The sequence below is a fragment of the Hyperolius riggenbachi genome, chromosome 9 (assembly GCF_040937935.1).
Source record: "Hyperolius riggenbachi isolate aHypRig1 chromosome 9, aHypRig1.pri, whole genome shotgun sequence".
NCBI classification, from domain to species: domain Eukaryota; kingdom Metazoa; phylum Chordata; class Amphibia; order Anura; family Hyperoliidae; genus Hyperolius; species Hyperolius riggenbachi.
In genome coordinates this window covers 247911501-247928976 of record NC_090654.1, presented here as the reverse complement: position 1 = coordinate 247928976, position 17476 = coordinate 247911501, and the positions used below count along the sequence as shown (strand labels likewise).

General features: G+C 42.7%; 1 protein-coding gene across 2 annotated transcripts in view; it reads right to left on the bottom strand.

Moving 5' to 3' along the window:
* Positions 1-17476, bottom strand: part of JAG2 (jagged canonical Notch ligand 2) — a 178118-nt gene that overhangs the window by 65482 nt on the left and 95160 nt on the right. The window lies entirely within an intron of this gene.

The window sequence follows — 17476 nt, the reverse complement described above, 5'->3', positions numbered from 1 at the left end:
CTGGGACAGGGTGACCAGGCAGCATGGAATTTCAGACAGGGTGGCCTGAGGTGATGGACAAATCAGGCCAAACAACACAGTAATGGCTGGAGAGTGAGGAGGTCCAGGAAACCCAGCCACCATATCTCACTGCTGAGGCCTGGAAGGGCAACGCTATCATTCAACAAGTGCTTCAAGACATGGGCGTCTGCCAACCACAATATTTCAGCTCTGAACGGACCTGATTTTTAAAGATTTAATTTAACAAAAAGGAGCTTGAGCATTCTGTACTGTGAGCAGAAAAAAATATGAGGGCGCTTGAGGACTGCCATTAACAACTTAAGCACCTTGGGCTTAAACCCCCCTAGTGACCAGGCCATTTTTCACCAATTAGGCCACTGCACCTTTAAGGCCTGACTGCAGGGCCATACAACTGAGCACACAAGTGATTCCCCCCCCCCCCCTTCTGCCCACCACCAGAGCTGTCTGGTGGTGGGCGAGAATCACTCCCAGGATGTTATTTTTTGTAACACACACACACACACACACACACACACACACACACACACACACACACACGAGAGTGGATTGCTCTCCTGTATCTCAGGGGGACAGCCGTAAAGCACTGCCGTAGATTACAGAGCTGTACTAGGTAGACAGACGGCGGTTTTGCCATCTAACAGTCTCCTAGCAGATCGCCGCTGGGAGGCAAGCAGAGATGAGCGCACACAATCTCCTGCAAAACACGCCCCAAGGACTGCACGGCAATCGGCATCAGGCGGTCCTGGGGCCGCCGCCTCCACGCCAATTGGCGTGGAGCGGTCTTTAAGAGGTTAAACAGTACAAGCTACAATTTTTTTTTTTTTTTTTTAGTGTTCTCAAGTCAGACATCATTAGGCCAGCCAAAAGCTCCAAAGGGATTTTATAAAGCGTCGGTCCTGCGGGTGACAGTTCAGGGGCCTAGCACAGTACAGGCTTTGTGGTGTGACGCAACGGTCATATTGTAACTCTGCTTTCTGCACTGCAATGAAGAACCAATGCAATGTTCATAATGTGCCCAATTCAGTCTAACTGCGTGAGGCATCCCAACGCACTGAAAAAACGTGCATTGACTGCATGCTTCACTGTATGCAACGTGTGAATAATGTGCAGTGCGACTTGTGTTCCGTCGTGAACCCAGCTTAAAACTATGCAGCAATTTGTCCGCTTTCAGGACCTGGTCTAATTGAGGTGGAGCCAACTGGAAACCTCACAGACCAGCGGCAGCTCCCTGCTTGCAACAATTAGGTGATGACCATTAATTTGTAAGAAATAGGGTAGCCAGTGGAAAACACTAGTAAACGCTAAAATTGCAGGACCATCATCTGTGCGTGGATCGTGTCCCCATTCCTTACAAATACGTGGTCGCAGAGAGCAGCCATTGGTCTGTAAGGTTTGGATGCCTTCAACTACACTAGTGCCTAATTTCCTACTAAACCATCCCTTGCTGCCTGCTTGTCCCCCCACCCCCTTAGTCTGAAGCTACGCTTCCTTACTATACCCTGTCAACTATGGTAGGCTATCAGCCAATGGGGAAATGGGCATAACTTAGCCAGCAATAATCATTTTAGTGTCTTCTATTAATTTTTGCTCCAAAAGCTGTACTAGAGCTTTTTTCAGGGGAGGTCTTCTATTTCTATGAACACACAACTTAATGCTCTGTGTGTCCTGTCTTACCCACTGTGCAGTCTCTTCCTCTGCTGGATCCAACTAGTGTGCCTCTGTGTCCCACTTGTACCGTTTGTGTCCTGGTGTCCCCCACAGTCCCGTTCTCCCCTGGATTCTCCTCTTACCCCCCAGTTCCATTCAGCTATGTCCCTGAGCTTCAGCCTATGGGGAAGAAGTACGTCAACTTGTGTTTCTACGGGATATGATGTTCTCGTAGGCGGGACCATGGCTCTGTTATTAGGATGATCACTGCACCCGCTGAGTAGCAGAGAGTGCACTGATTGGCCCAATGATTGAGCCATGGTCCCACCCACAAGACCATTGGCTGCAGTAATAACTTTTTACCCTTACTGCCACTAAGGCTTACTTTCGGGGTAGGCCTATTTCGAGCAAGCTCAAAATTCCTGCTAGGGCTTACTTTCCGTGGGAGGGGGGGGGGGGGGGGGGGAGGGGGGGCGGGGATATCACAATTTCTGGAAAACAGGGTAGGAAGCTATATGTTGCTGCAGAGGAAAGGGAAGGATCTATGCATTAGCGCAGCTGGCGATTTCTCATTTCCCCCAAATTTTAGTATAAACCATCATTTAAGAACATATCCTGTTAAATGTGCATTAAAAAAAAAAATTCCAGACTTGGTGTAACACCAATGTTAACATTGAGATAGCACTTCAAACCCGGTATGTTCTACGCGTGTATGTAAATTCCATATGCCAGATCCAACACTCTGCACGTGGAATGTTCTGTTTATACAAGGCGGACAGTATGATCTCGTGCAAGTGCTTCACTTTCATTTAAAACTTCAACAATGAAAAAAAAAACGTAAATCTCTTTGAGTGTGTACAGTTAATAAGCAATTAAGTGAATTCAGCGAATATGAAGTGCCGGTATGTTTATGAAGTAGGGAGAGAGGCCTGATGACCTGGATGAAAGCCATACAAGTCACAGAGGAACCAAGCAAGCTCTGTGCCAATTAGGTCTTGGTTGACTCTGAAGCAAGGGCTACAGTGCAAACAACTGTACCACCACCATGCTGCTGCGAAGGATCCCTAGAGACCCATCTGTACCTTCCAACCTGAAGGCTCCTTATTAAAGGTGGCTTCTCACTCTAACTCAGTTGATCTTCCTAAGGCCTTGATTTCACCTAAGTCGCATGAAAAACCATAACAAGGTTTGCATGCATTTTTGATAAGTTTTTCTGTGCAAAGCTGCAAGTTTAGTTCAGGTTTCACTGACATATGGGGCCTGATTTCTTAAAGCAAACCTGAAGCGGAAAAGGATGTAAGGAATTGCTTGTGTAGTATGGGTAATGAATAGACCACTAGTAGCAAAGAAGAGGGTCTAATTTTTATTTTCAGTTAGTTTTTTTTTTACAACATTGCAATCATACTGTTACAGTATAAAACCACACTGTCTTTAAAGCTATAAAACAAAGCAGACATAATGACCCTTTAACCTTTCCAGAAGTAAAACTTTATCTCAAGATGTCACTCACTGTTTCTGAGCTGTTTAAGTGCTTCAGAAAACAGGACTGTATTCGACCAAGTGGGTGGAATCTCTCAAGAGAAGCTCTTTTGCATAGATAACGGAATTTTCTTTTAAAAAGCTCTTCATGTACTGGAAAACAATGAGACTTTTTCTTTGCTACTAATGTTCTATTTCTTAGCTGTACTGCACATACATTTCATAATCTCATAAGTTTATTTTCATTTCAGGTTTGCTTTAAGGTTCTCTAAGACTATCAATGAAAAACATAAAAGACCCTCCGAACGTGGTCTGAAATCATAAGGCAATAGTTTAGAACCTCGGTTCTCAATCTGTTGCATGTGTACCCAAGGGGGTATTTCTGATGGTTCTAGGGGGTAATAAGGCTTGATATACTTAACCAAGAACAAATTATTTAATAAGAACTTATTAAATAACTTATTAATTTAAACACAAAATTAGCATTTTCGCTATTTAAAAGCAATAGTAAATTATTTAGAACCAAATATCATGTACTACCGATTAAATATATACTGTATTTTTTGAACTATAAGACTCACTTTTTCTCCCCCAAAAGTGGAGGAAAAAAAAAAAAGTCACTGCGTCTTATAGTCCAAATGCAGGGAGTTCCTGACTTGTGAACGCCTGCCAATATGAAACTAACCCAACTCAATGTGGGGGACTCCCTGTACCGTGCCCATGCAGAGGAGGACACATGGGTACACAAAGGGGCATAGAGGAGGACACAAGGGAGACAAAGGGGCACAGAGGACACGGGGACACAAAGGGGCATAGAGGAGAACACAAGGGGGACAGAGTACACAGGGAGACACAAAGGGACATGAAGGAGGACACATGGGTACACAAAGGGGCATAGAGGACACAAGGGAGACAAAGGGGCACAGAGGACACGGGGACACAAAGGGGCATAGAGGAGAACACAAGGAGGACAGAGGCACAAGGGGGCATAATCCACAAGATGCCCCTTCGCCATGGATGCACCAGGTTTAGTATATATATTTTTTCCCCTGGTTTTTGTCCTCTAAACCCAGGTGCGTCTTATGGTCCGAAAAATATGGTATTTGTCAAGGGGTACTTGTGATAATGTTTACTATGCTAGGGGGTACTTGGTGAGTACAGGGTTTTAAAAGGGGTACATTCCAATAAAATGTTGAGAAACACTGGTTTAGAACATTCACTTGGATAATGGTGGTTGCTGAAACACAGTGATCACCTTTACAGCATTATTATTACACTCCTGCTGCTCTGCATTGTGAGTATAAGGCTTGTAACCATACTACTATCTATTCACTAACTTTCCAACATCCATCATTATGGTCAATCAAGACCCAGGAATTTGTTGCATTTATGAACGCCACTGAAGTTGATCAGAAAAGCCCTAGTAAATAAGGGCCATGACGTTTTTGCACTAGAGAATGATGTCGCAGTGAGTAGGTGGTTCTATGCCCCTACAATGTGAAATCTTGAAATGAGATTAGGCAAAACAAGAGTATGTGCCAAGTGCGATAAGACCACATGGAATATTAACTCGAGACGATAGTGAAAGAATTTGAGCACAATGCATGGCTGAAAAAAAAAAAAAATGGCCATCTTACATTCCAACAGAGCAGAACATTCCTTTTTTTCTCCCCCATTATTTCTAGCGGAACACAATGTTTATGAATCAAAGGGTCACTACATGTTAGGTCAGTCAGTCCTGCCGTTATCTAGGAAGAATAAATGTAGACTTCCTCTACAACAGGAAGTGTGCGATGTCCTAATTTTACAGGTGATGGGCCAGCTTTATTTGACTTCCTTATCGGAAACCAGCAGGCTTGCATGAATCCCAAATGCCATCAGCACAAGCGAGTTTAAAAGAGGTCTTCTCTGTATTCTTCTGCCCACATTTGTTTTCGTTACACTTCGGAACAAATGCAGTATATATACAGCACTCATTCACACATGCAGCATAATTACATTTTACAGCTGCCCAATGGTCACCTTCAGCTAAACTTCAGACCTTGAACTAGGTTGGCAGCGGCATGGAGAGCTCACTGATGTGACCTGCACAATGTAAATTCAGGTCTGTCCTGATGTTGGTTTTTTTCCAATGGAAAAGTGCTTACTACAGAACTGACATACAATTTCAGAACCTCAGTGTCTCCTAGTTAGTGCAAGCTCTGATGTAACAAACCGTGAAATGGACTGCAAAGCTGAGACAACAAAGTAGTAGCAAGAGGGGGTAGAAAATCTTACATCTGCATTGCAGAGTTTACAAAAGGCTGTAGTAGACAAACCAGCTGGCATCAACACAAACAAAATACATACTGTACATAGTTTAAAGTGGATCCGAGATATACTTTTAGTCGTTGCATAATTGTGTTCCTTTCATATAGTTTACAGAGCATTCACCAAGCCAAATACTTTGTTTTTGTTTTAATACTTTTATTCACTATAAACGAAACAAGCCTCGCCCACAGCTTTTCAGGGTGCCTTGGCATTTTCAGACAGTAGCAGGGGCTTATGGGAGCTGAGTCTGGACAAGGGGAAGGGGAGGTGTTACTAGCCAGAGATTTCAGAGGCAGAGGGGAGGAGGGAAAAGGAGAGGGGATTGAATTTACACACAGGCAAGCGGATAGCATCTCCAGCCCTCAGTCTGTGACAATGTGACAAACAGAACATGGCTGCCCTCGTATAACAGGAATAAATCAAACTTTTGAACCTGTTTGCAGCTAGATATGCTGTGTAAATTGTAAACTGCTGTACCTAAACTTTAGATAAGATATAGAGACAAGTTACTTGTTATAGTTAGTTTTTCGTCTCAGATCAGCTTTAAGGTCCATTGAAAATCCAAAACTGAACAATGACAATTTTACTTTGATACAGTTTGACAAGTGAAATAAAACCGTGTATAGAAACAAAATGGTGGACAGAAGTTAAATAGGGCAAATGTGATTGGAAAACTCCATTGCAGCTCTCGCCCTCTCCCACTCGGTGGGTCGATTAGGCATGTGTGACCATGTGACACCAAAGAGCCATCTATATTCCAGATACTTCCAAAATTCCAGTTTAAAAAAAAAAAAATCATAATCCTCACAATCTGTAAGGATTGTAAAATCACAACCATCGCTAACAACGAATTAATCACAGTCCGAAGCCTGTATGGATAGGTGCACAGCTACACCAGAAATGACAACCTCCAAAGATGATACTTCTATTTAGGCTAATCAAAAAGGACTTCATTGAGAATTACCCATTGTCCAGTGTTGGCTTTTGTTGGGCTTTGAGGGTTTTACTGACTAAAAAGGTGTTCCAATCAGCAACTGGAAATGGTATAAGATTCAGTGTATCCATAGGTGGAAGCCATCAAATTTTCAAATCATCTGCTAAAAGAAAACAGGCCGGTACTTATCCGTTAGCCGGGCGCATCCAGCAGGTGGCGCTAATTACTATTCCCCTTCCAGGCCGCCGTGGATAGTAGGGAAAGATGTAACTCTGGTGGAGTTTTGTCGCCACCTGCCGGATGCGCCCGGCTAACGGATAAGTACCAACAGGCCTCTACTGAAAGCACGACAAAGCATAGAACAGTACAGTCTTCCGAAAACAGAAGGTAATAGACTATCACCACTTCCAACAAGTGTTCTAATGACAAACTTACAACGCATCTTATCATGACTGTCACTCACGGCTGATTGTTTCTCTGCACAGACATCTAGCATGCAGAAGTACATCTGGTCAGGAAGAGTCAGAGTCCACTAAACGACTGATGAGGAGGAGAACAAGGAGGAAGTAAGTTCCAAGATTGAGGTCCAGTCAGTACACAACCTGCCTGTCAGGGCCCGTTTCCACTACAGCACAAATCGGGGGGGCCTGGCCGCAAAGCCGTTCGAATCGCTTGTCAGTGATTTGCCTGTCATTGCAGCATTTTTCCCGTGCGAGTGGCAGTGAATCCCATAGCTGTGCATGGCTTCAGGGATTCGGTTGCATACTCGCTCAACAGAGAAGTGCCGCTGCGCTTCTCGCAGGGGCTAGTGGAAATGAGCCCGAAGGAATTTGTAATACCAGAGCTAGGATACGGTTATCTCTGGGCATAGACCGCATGTTTCAACCCAGTACCCAAAAAAAAATAATTATGAAATTTCCAAACATTCTCTGTAAAGTGCTGCAGAAAATGTGGCATATTCAAATAAAAAAAAACAAGATTGAACACATCAGCACTACGTATAATATCAGTAATAATTAAACAATAAAGCAAAATACCCCATAGATCACAAAGCCTAGATGCATCCTCGAGATCTTCACAATGCTTCCGTTACATTGTTTTTATTAAGTCCAACCTCTGACCCGTTTAGTTCTATTCAAACTTAAAATAGTCATGTGTAGTTCAGGAACAAAAGGAAATAGAGGCAGATAGGGAACTTCGCTAGAGATACAAGTACTTCCGGATCACAATGTATATTTTTGAGTGTTATTTGAGGACAACATCCTTTTTCTGCAGAGATTCGGACACTGGACTAATGTCACAACACTGGTGTATTATTAGCAAGATGTACAACACAAAAAACAAAAACATAAGTCAGAAGGACCTGGGAGATATGTCTGGGATATATTTAACTTAGTACATGTTGATCAACCGCAACAATAGTATGACAATACCATTAATAATGCCATAAGTGTACTGGTGAAGAAAGGGATGCATAGAAACGGTTAAATAAAGAAAAGAAAATAATTAGAAAAAAAAAGTCAAACCTCAATAGGGGCATTTTAAATGAACTCCCAGGTCCTCTGCCTTAGCACAGAGTGGAATTAAAAATGGACATCTTGCTTTTTTTTTTTTTTTTTTTTTTACAGACCCTTCCCATCTTCAATTTACATCCCTATAAGGCCCCATACACCCGCTCAACCGCGGTCTTTTATGCAGCACAATTATCAAACAACTTTTGTTGTGAGAGTTGAACAACCCCCAAAAAACTTGCTATTGTTCACACAACTGATAAGACGTCAATCCAACAGTTGGATTGACGTCAGTTGTTTGAACAATAGCAAGCAACTTTGTTTGGGTTGTTCAACTTGTTACACAACAAAAGTTGTTTGACAATTGTGCTGCATAATGCTGGGTGTACACGTTACGTTTTTCCGCTCGAATTTTCCCACCCGATAGTTTTTTCTGCACGATTCTGCACCCAATTCTCTTATCTTCGCTCGTGTTTAACCATTTCCATTCAATCTATGAGAAATCGAGCGCAGAATCGATCGGAAGGAATATTGGACGTGCCAGATATCATCTATCGGATCCATCTATTGAGCGGAAATCATACCGTGTGTACCCAGCATTAAAGACCGCAATTGAGCGTGTGTATGGGGTTTAAGACCCACACAGACCAGCATTACCCTCTTCCCACTTGGGTCTAGCAACTGGCAGCTTTCCTCTCACACACACCTCTGAGGTAGGCACCAAAATCGTGCTCCCCTCAACTAGGCACACCATCACCCTCTGTTCATTCCCATGGAAGGGAATTAAAGGAGATCTGAACTGAGGGATAAGAAGGCTGCCATATTTATTTATTTTTTAAACAATACCAGTTGTCTGGCTGTCCTGATCCCTTGCCTCTCTAAGGACTTGTTCACATCTAAAATCACTATCACTGATGCCAGCATTTTGCGATTTTGAGAGCGATTTTTTTAGCGCCTCCCTGCACGCTTCAACGTTTTATAAATCGCTTTTCTAACCTGCTTTTGCAGAGCGCTTTTTTTCCACTTCCTGTCGTAAATCAGGAAGTGCACTCTTTGACCCAGAAATTAATACAATGTATTTATTCATGAAAGCGCTGGGGAAATCGCTATAGACAGCACTTTTTCAAGCTTTTTGTGATTTCCCTATACCTTCCATTGATGCAAATCGCTCCAAAAAAATGGTATAGGCAGTGCTTTGGTAAGCAGATAGTCATCGAACCGCTCAGATGTGAACACTCTCATAGGGAATCATTACACAAGCGCATACGCAGTACATCCTCCGAGGAGCCTACAATCGAATCCCTGCAGTGTGGGGGGGAAATTAGGATGCCGTCGGTCTGGGGGCAGCTGGGGATAGTGGGCCTTGGGTGGTGAAAAGTACAAATCCGTCCCTGGGGCTATGGCGTGTTTCAGGTGAGTGATTCAGCCACTACTGCAGCGAACAAGATAATCCTCTCCTATCCTAATAAATCCTAACATTTAGCAATTTTTTCCTGTTGGACTCAAAGAGCTCAAGAGCTGCAGCCACTAAGGGCACGCTCATGAGGCCACGCTGCAGTGTTAGGACTTCCAGTGATATGTCAGCTTCCATATCCCTCTCACTTCAGGTACCCTTTAAAGTTAATTAAGCATAGTTTTATTGGCAAGCTTAGGAGAGGAGCGATCCTTAGTATTAGGTTTAGACTTTTTTTGGGTAGCTCACAATTTTATTATTGTTTTCGGATTTTTTTTTTTCAAGACTATCATGCTGTGATATCAGCAATCAAGTTTTAATCTGAAAATAGTCCGTCAAAAACAGAGTTTAAAGTGGACCCAAATTAAAAATACAAGATTTCAGAAATAAATTCTATTTTCTAACTTATAATAATAAATAGCAGCCTTTTTCAGCTGCATGACGACAAATATAAAATATTTTACACTTATTGGAGGAACCCCTCCCTTCATTTCATATTGCTGGGACAGATTCCGGCAGACTGATGGTGGAGATAAAAAAAACAAACAACACAGGCTGCTACTGATGATGTCACAGGGGAGGTGATCTCAGCTTGTGTGAGATTTCCCATAGACTACGCCCCTGTGAGGGAGGGTAGCTGATGGCAAACACACCCATGATCTAAAACCTCCTACTAAGCTCAGAAGTAATGGCTGCAGCCTGTATAACCCTAGTTATGAAAAGAGAAGAGTGAAAAGCATGCACTGAAATGCTCATAGGCTTGAAGGAGTGTTTATCTTTGTATGCGTCAGCGGTGTAACTAAATATTTTGAATGAAAAAAATGTTTGGGAGTCCATAATACAATGAAGAAAAAAACCCTGTCCTCAGTTCCAGGTTTATATCAATGTATGAAACGAGCTAAACATTATGTTAAAGCAAGTCCAATAAGTAATATACATGCTGTTCTCAGGTTACTAAAGCACAGCGTGGATACATATGCATAACTATAAACATTTAGTGGCTTTCCACCGTGTTGCATTAAACCACTGGAAAGAAAAAGCAGCCCTTTGAAAAGTAACCAATAGCAGAGATTACTGACAGCAAACAGCTTTTGGCCAGAGACCTAAAATGACTTGCACTACAGACCATTATGAACAAAAACGTCTTTTGACTAAGCGCATTAACAAACTGGAAAAGACAACGCGGGATGGAAACACAAACAAATAGCATTGTGTAGTCTAGGCAACCTTATCAGGCTCCAAACTTCAATGTCTGCACCCAGGCAATTGTTCTGTATAGGATACACTGACCTTGCCACCGAGAGGAAGTGCCTTCAAGGCGGAATATCATGGGGGTACAAAGCAATTCTTTAAAAAGAAGCCTTAACTCCCAGCTGCCACCTTGAATACAAGGAAGATAAAGCAGAGAAACGAGGGAAGGAAATTGAGCAAAAGCTCTGTGGACAATATGCATTTTAAATTCTCTTCAAGAAGAACATGAATCAAAAGGAAGACGACATCTACATATAAGGAGTCACCAGGTGGTCAGCAGTATTTCTGAGAAGCGGAAGTTTCTATCACTGCTAACTGGGATTCTTCCAGTATGTGTGATTTCCTAGAAGGTATTTTGGCTGTTGTCCCACAAGCAGAACATGAGGTTTACTTGACTTCTGCCTAAAAATTGGTCCCCGAATGCTTCGGTTGAACCAGTATTATGGGGTCATTAGATCAAGACTTCAACATGACCAAGGTCTGATTCAGCTGAACTAATCACAAACGACAACTCAATACTGTTTGACCTGCTAGATTGTTAAAGTGGACCTGAACTCTTGCACAGGACAGAAGGAAAACAGAGAAATGCACCCTGTGCAGCCTGTCTAATCCCCCCTTATCTGTGACTAAGCACAAGTTGTAATTTGATCCCTCAGCTGTACCAGCTGACTGCCACGGCAGAGAGCTCATTTGGAAACACAGGATGTTAATGGGTTTGCTTCCATGAAAGCAGGAAGTAGACAAATGGCAGATTTATTACAGGATTTGTATCGGCTGTAACAAAGAAATGTTTTTCTTTAATAGTTATGCAGCTGCTTATTTTTTAGTGCCGAGAGGAGGTTCTGAGTTTAGGTATGCTTTAAAGCCCATCTATACCTAACCCTCTCCTTACTGTTCCTTCTATCCTTTCTCCCATTTTACTCAGGTTAGGTTCCAGATAGGTTGTAGCAAAAACTACACCCACACTATATGGCCAATTACAATGCATCAAGTTGTACAGAGGGCAGCGATTTGAGAACTGTTCCCTATGAGGTTTCCAGTTGAGTCGCCTCAACCATACTAGTCTGGAGAGGCTTTACTCCATACTGAGCTATTTCTAACACTGACCCCACTGAATATCTGCCCAATACCAAGAGCTACCCTAAGGACACCAAGACCTGATCCTCAGGCTTCCTTATTCCTATCCCAAACTTGTGTCTTTTTAAAGCTACACCACACGGAACTACACTTGCCCACTGGAATATGGACTGGTGGGAAGGTTTCACTGCCATTTGTAAGCTGGCATAATAATAGAACACCACCACCAAAATAACAGATAATGAATAAAATAAGACTCTTGTCCGGCGGGTCACATATTATGATGGAAAAATGGCAGGAAGTTACAGCTTGTAAACACTGACAGGAAATCAATGGAAATGAGGTCAGAAAAAGTATAAATTTACTACGCTTTAAATGGGCTATTGAGCAGTAAATGCCTCCAGAGTGTAAATTAATGTTCTTCTGAAGTGGATTTATCTTGTGCTGGAATCCAAATCTTTATCTAAAACAATTAAGATCTTCTCTTAGCGCCTAAGCCCTTAATCGCAAATAAATATTCTGCTTCTAGCAGTTCCAAAATTACCCTTTCTGGGTCTCAACGGGTCCTCTGCATTGAACTTAAGGGGCCCATACACTGGTCGATTTCAGCCATCGATCCATTCTATGGAATTGATCGATCGGAAATTGATTCTATCAAATCTATTAATCGATTTCCAGCCGATTTCTATCGATTTGATCTGACAGTATGGAAAATCTAGGTCAATCTGCTGCTGGCAGTAGATTGATGGCCCATAAAGTTGCTTTGGATCTAATGGTCCAATAATGCATTTAGATAGATTTCCAATTGATTTCCAATAGATTTCATTCTGAAATCTATTGTAAAAAAACTGTTCCTAGTGTGTGGCATACATCAGATAGATTCCTGTCAGATTTGACTTGACAGGCATCTGACAGAACTCTATCTGATGGTCGAATCTGCAGCAAATCTATAAGTGTATGGCTACCTTTATACACAGAAAAGTTCTCATTCTGCTAACAAGCTAGTGCACTTCCGTTTAGGACATTACATATTCTGTTTCCCTGGACATTGTTGAAACAGTCCCATCATAACGAACGTGTGTTTAATTCCTCCCTTCAGCCTCATCTACACCATACAAATTTTTTGTCCAATTCGATTCATTGATTCGATTTAATCCGACATGTCCGACCAGGATTCGATTCAATTTGCCATTGCAAAACAATGGCAAATTGAATCGAATCCCAATCGGACATGTCCGATTGAATCGAATCAAATTGATGAATCGAACAAAAATTGCATATAGTGTAGATGGGGCTTGATATCTCTTTCAGGTAGCAGTGTAACCAACGTCTCAATTTACCAAGACTATTGTCTCTGACCACAACTCTGCTTGTTGTAGGCGCATACACATCCAATCTTGATCTTAACACTTCCATGTAGTAGGAGACCAAACCTACACAATCTTTTCAAAGTATTCAGCACCTGTTGGCCCTCCTACTAGATGGGAGTAATAAAATGTGGGATTATCCCTGTTTCCACACATATACTTTTAAATTGCATTTAAAAAAAAAAGGGCAGCGGGAAATTTGGGCGCAGGTTGAGCCAAAAAATGTCTCACCCTGCTGCAGTAAATTTTCTGATGGCGTAAATTCGTATTCTCCCCTCAAAGGAGTTGTACAGAGGGGGGCAAGTTGCAGTTCGGCTTCCAGCTATTGCCGGCAGCCGAACTGCTCTGTTTTTATCATAATATTGTGTCAGTCTTTGTCGGCACCCAAATTACTCACAGAGCCGCCCAAATGCTCAGCGCCCTTTTTAACTTCATTTGTTTTAAATCCCCCGTCTATTCCCATCTACAATTAGCCTCTCCCCCTCATTTGTTGTGGCTCTCCTGGTTCCAAGATTGTAAGTGCTCCTTGGAGCACCTTTCCCAGAAAAGTTTTGCGGCATTTGCGGTTGTTAAGCTGCATTTGCGGTTTGCCTTTGTGGTTGCGTTAAGATAGCGGTAGACAGAATTTGATACACAGAATTTGATACAGAATCCCACTTCTGAAAAAAGTGGGTGAGGTTCAGCTAGGTAGTACTATTGTACTTTGTATTTCTAATGCTGATGGTGAAATATAGTCAAAGGGGATTTTTGTTTTTTTTCAGCTTCGATCCGTTGAAACGTGCCCATTAGCGATTCTATTTCTATACGATCGACAATCTGATCCGACTGTTTGCGACAGGTTGGATTCAGGCCCACCAACGGAAGGGAAAAATAAGCAATCTGAACAGACTAAAAAACTGTACCCAATCTGATTGATCGTAGGTATCATCATCCAGGAAACTGTACCGTTAGTGGGAACCTTTAGGGTTGTTTCAGTCAACAGGGCATAAGGTTTGGGGTCTAAATGTTTCTTTGTACTGCATTCCACTAAAAGACATCAGACTTCCTTGCAGATGCAAAATCAATAAGATATTTACATTATCTATTCTGGGCTACTTTGTAAAGCTTCCTCTGCAGACAGATTTATAAGCAGTCATCGTTGCATGCGCCGCTGTCAAAATATTCTTCAGGGAATTTATGAAGCACACAGACCCACACAGTACCGTAAGAGAAGATTAAGGAGATACAGTAATCAGCTCACGTCTGCAGTGCTCAGCTTATAAACAGATTCCCGCTAGGCTTGGAAGAGATAAACAAGCCCACTGTTTCACTTGTGGCTGTAGCTGGCCAGATGTTAATCAGGTTACACCAAAACCCCGAGTCCAAGATCAAAGACTCACTGATGAATTTTGTCGACACAGAAAAAAAAAAAAAAAAAACATTTTCACTCTCTGCAGGAGGTTGTGTGGCTAGATAAGCAGCCTTTCATCAGAGGTGGTTAGTTGCTGCAGTTTTCCAACTGGTGCTCAATACCAATGCTAAAACTAAGTTAACTGATCAAATATCTAAAGGTGGCCATATATCTAATGATTTTGAATGCAGAATAACCATACAATTCAACAATTTTATGAAAATTGTGCACCTGATTGAGGACTATCAATTTTGGGAGGAAATCGGTCGAAAGCATAGATCAGAAACTTTAATGTTGGTTTAGGTTCCCTTTAACCACTTGAGGACCGTAGGCTTACACCCCCCTAGTGACCAGGCTATTTTTTTTCCAATTAAGCTACTGCAGCTTTAAGGCCTTGATGCAGGGCAATACAACTCAGCACACAAGTGATTCCCCCCCGCACGCGTACGAGAGAGGATGGTGCCGGTAGACTTGGGCGCAAGACACAGCCGGTATATAATGGCTGATCCTGCTGCCGCACAAGTCCGGGCCGTGTTAATTACTATTCCCCCTCCAGGCCGCCATGGATAGTGGGGAATGAAATAATTCGGCTTCCAGGTATTGCTGGAAGCCGAATTATTGTTTTAAAAGCAACTTCAGCTCTGTCTTCTGACGGCGCTGAAGTTACTCCCTGTGCCTGCTATAGCCGTAGTTCCTATTACGGCCTATGGTGGCGCCGGCTGCTCCCAAGTCTCCAGCGCTGAATTCAGCGTGTTCGAGATCCGCCTCCTCCTCCCCCCCCCCCCGCATACCAACAGCTTTCTGTTGGTGTGCTCTGATCTCTGCTGGGATGTTTATATTTTTTTTTATATTTATTTCTTTTTAATAAATATTCCCCTTTTCTTATTTTTATTTCTCGCCCTCCCCCCGCCAGCCATCAGAGTGATCGGCTCTCAGACACCAGCCTATGAGGGCCGATCGCTCTCTGTGCCTCTAGAGGGGACAGCCATGTGACAGCGATGCCTTAAATCGCAGCGCTGTACTATGTAAATAGACTGTGGTTTCGCTGTCTAACAGTGTCCTAGCGGCCGCTGGGAAACTGATGAGCTCCATCATTCAAGCGGAGATGCGCGTGCATCGGCACATGCAATCTCCTGCAAAACCCCATCCCAGGACTTGCCGCCAATTGGCGTTACGCAGTCCTGGTGCTGCCAACGCAGTCATGCCCATTGTCTTGACGCGGTCGTTAAGAAGTTAACCAAAAACCAGGCTTCTCAGCAGAGAGATGAATGAGGTGCACCAAGCTGCAGGGACAATTTTGATTATTTTCAGCACGTCCAACAGCAGATGTGGAGACCACCAGCAACTGGGGACATCACTACACAGTCCATAGGTTTTCATCCAACATTATCAAGACCAATTACCAAGATCATTCTTTCCCCTTAGAACAACTGGCTGGGGATACAGTATGACACAAAATAAAGATTGCCTAATCAAACCAAAGCTGGTCAGATCAGCCAATTGATCTGGTTACGTCCATGAGAACATCTAATCCTACACAAGAACATCTGAGTATTTGTTATGTAAAACAGGATTCACTCAAACCGTAGCAAAAGCAAAAATCACTTGTAGAAATGACAAAACCACCATCATCCATACCAGCCTAACACCAGCCATTAACCTCCACATAATCCAATATCCTAACAAACACAATACGAGCAGTCGCTGAAACCATAGCCACAATGGAGGCGATTCTACAGAGCTGACGATTGGCACTCAGAATGGCACGCCTATCCTCTTTCCTCTCTATCCCCCCATTCAATGCAAAAGCAAACTGTTTTTTATCTGCTAACAGTGGCACGGCTCCAGGAATCCAGCGCTGACAGAAAACTATACAATCCAACAAAGAAACCGTGATTCACAGCCCCGAAAACCGAACAAAATTCCAAAAGCATTCCACAGCATCCTTCTAGCAACGTGTGTGACACTGCCCTATCCCAACTTATACTCCATGTTCACAGGTCTGCAGTTCAATAATCATTTCATAAAGGTAATTAGGAAAGTGGTCTGGCTGAAAACTGACAAAAAAAAAACAAAAAAAAACAAAACCAAAAAACGAAACAAAAAAGGAAACAAACATTCCACAATCCAGAGCGTACAGGAAGACCCCCAGTGTGAGGCATGGGGCGAGTCGCTTGAAGTTTACTCTTGTGCAGGGCTCAGAAAATAAGGAATTCTGGTGGTAGCCCTAGATCTTTAGTTAAGGTACCCATACAATACTGTACAGAGAGCGATTAAACAATTGACTTTATTGGGTGATCAACTACACTGTGGTCGACCCACTAGTGGCCCACACACTGCAAGTGAGATCCTCAGCAATAGCTTTAATGGATCTCAACGATGTACCTCCATGCTCTGAAACCCAAAATAGATTCTGTGTTTATCCAAATCAAGGAGGACAGTACAATCAACCAATATTTTCCAAAAATTGGTCAATTCAAGCAGATATTGGCCTATTTCCATTGATTGAGCAGCATGGTACATAATAGATTTCCCCTCTGATCTAATAAAATGATTGAATTGAATAGTTGATCGTACAGGAAAAAGAAAAAAGAAAAAAAAAAAAGGTTTATGGGCACCAATCCTGAGTGGATGCTAAAATATTCTATACAATTTATGCAGCTTAATTGACCAATCAAATCCACCCTTCCCAGCTTCATTTGATTCTATTTACAAGCTGCATACATCTCCATTGAACACGCACATGATTCTGTAACAACTCTGATTTGCATGTAATTGACCATCCCTAGCAACCGGACTTCCTCTGACACGTTTCAACACACCTCAGAACAACATCTGGAATCCAAAATAAAAGGAAACTCAGCAAAATGTAATAGCGCTATCCAGATGAACTGAATGACACGAGACAGGACGCCAATGGGCAGTAGGGAAGGGCGGGGTGTGTTTAACTTACCCACGTTGCCGCCAACAGCTCATTGGTGCACATTGCGTTGTATCGGGGTCATGTCACTCCCATGTTTCCTCCTTTTGGATTTG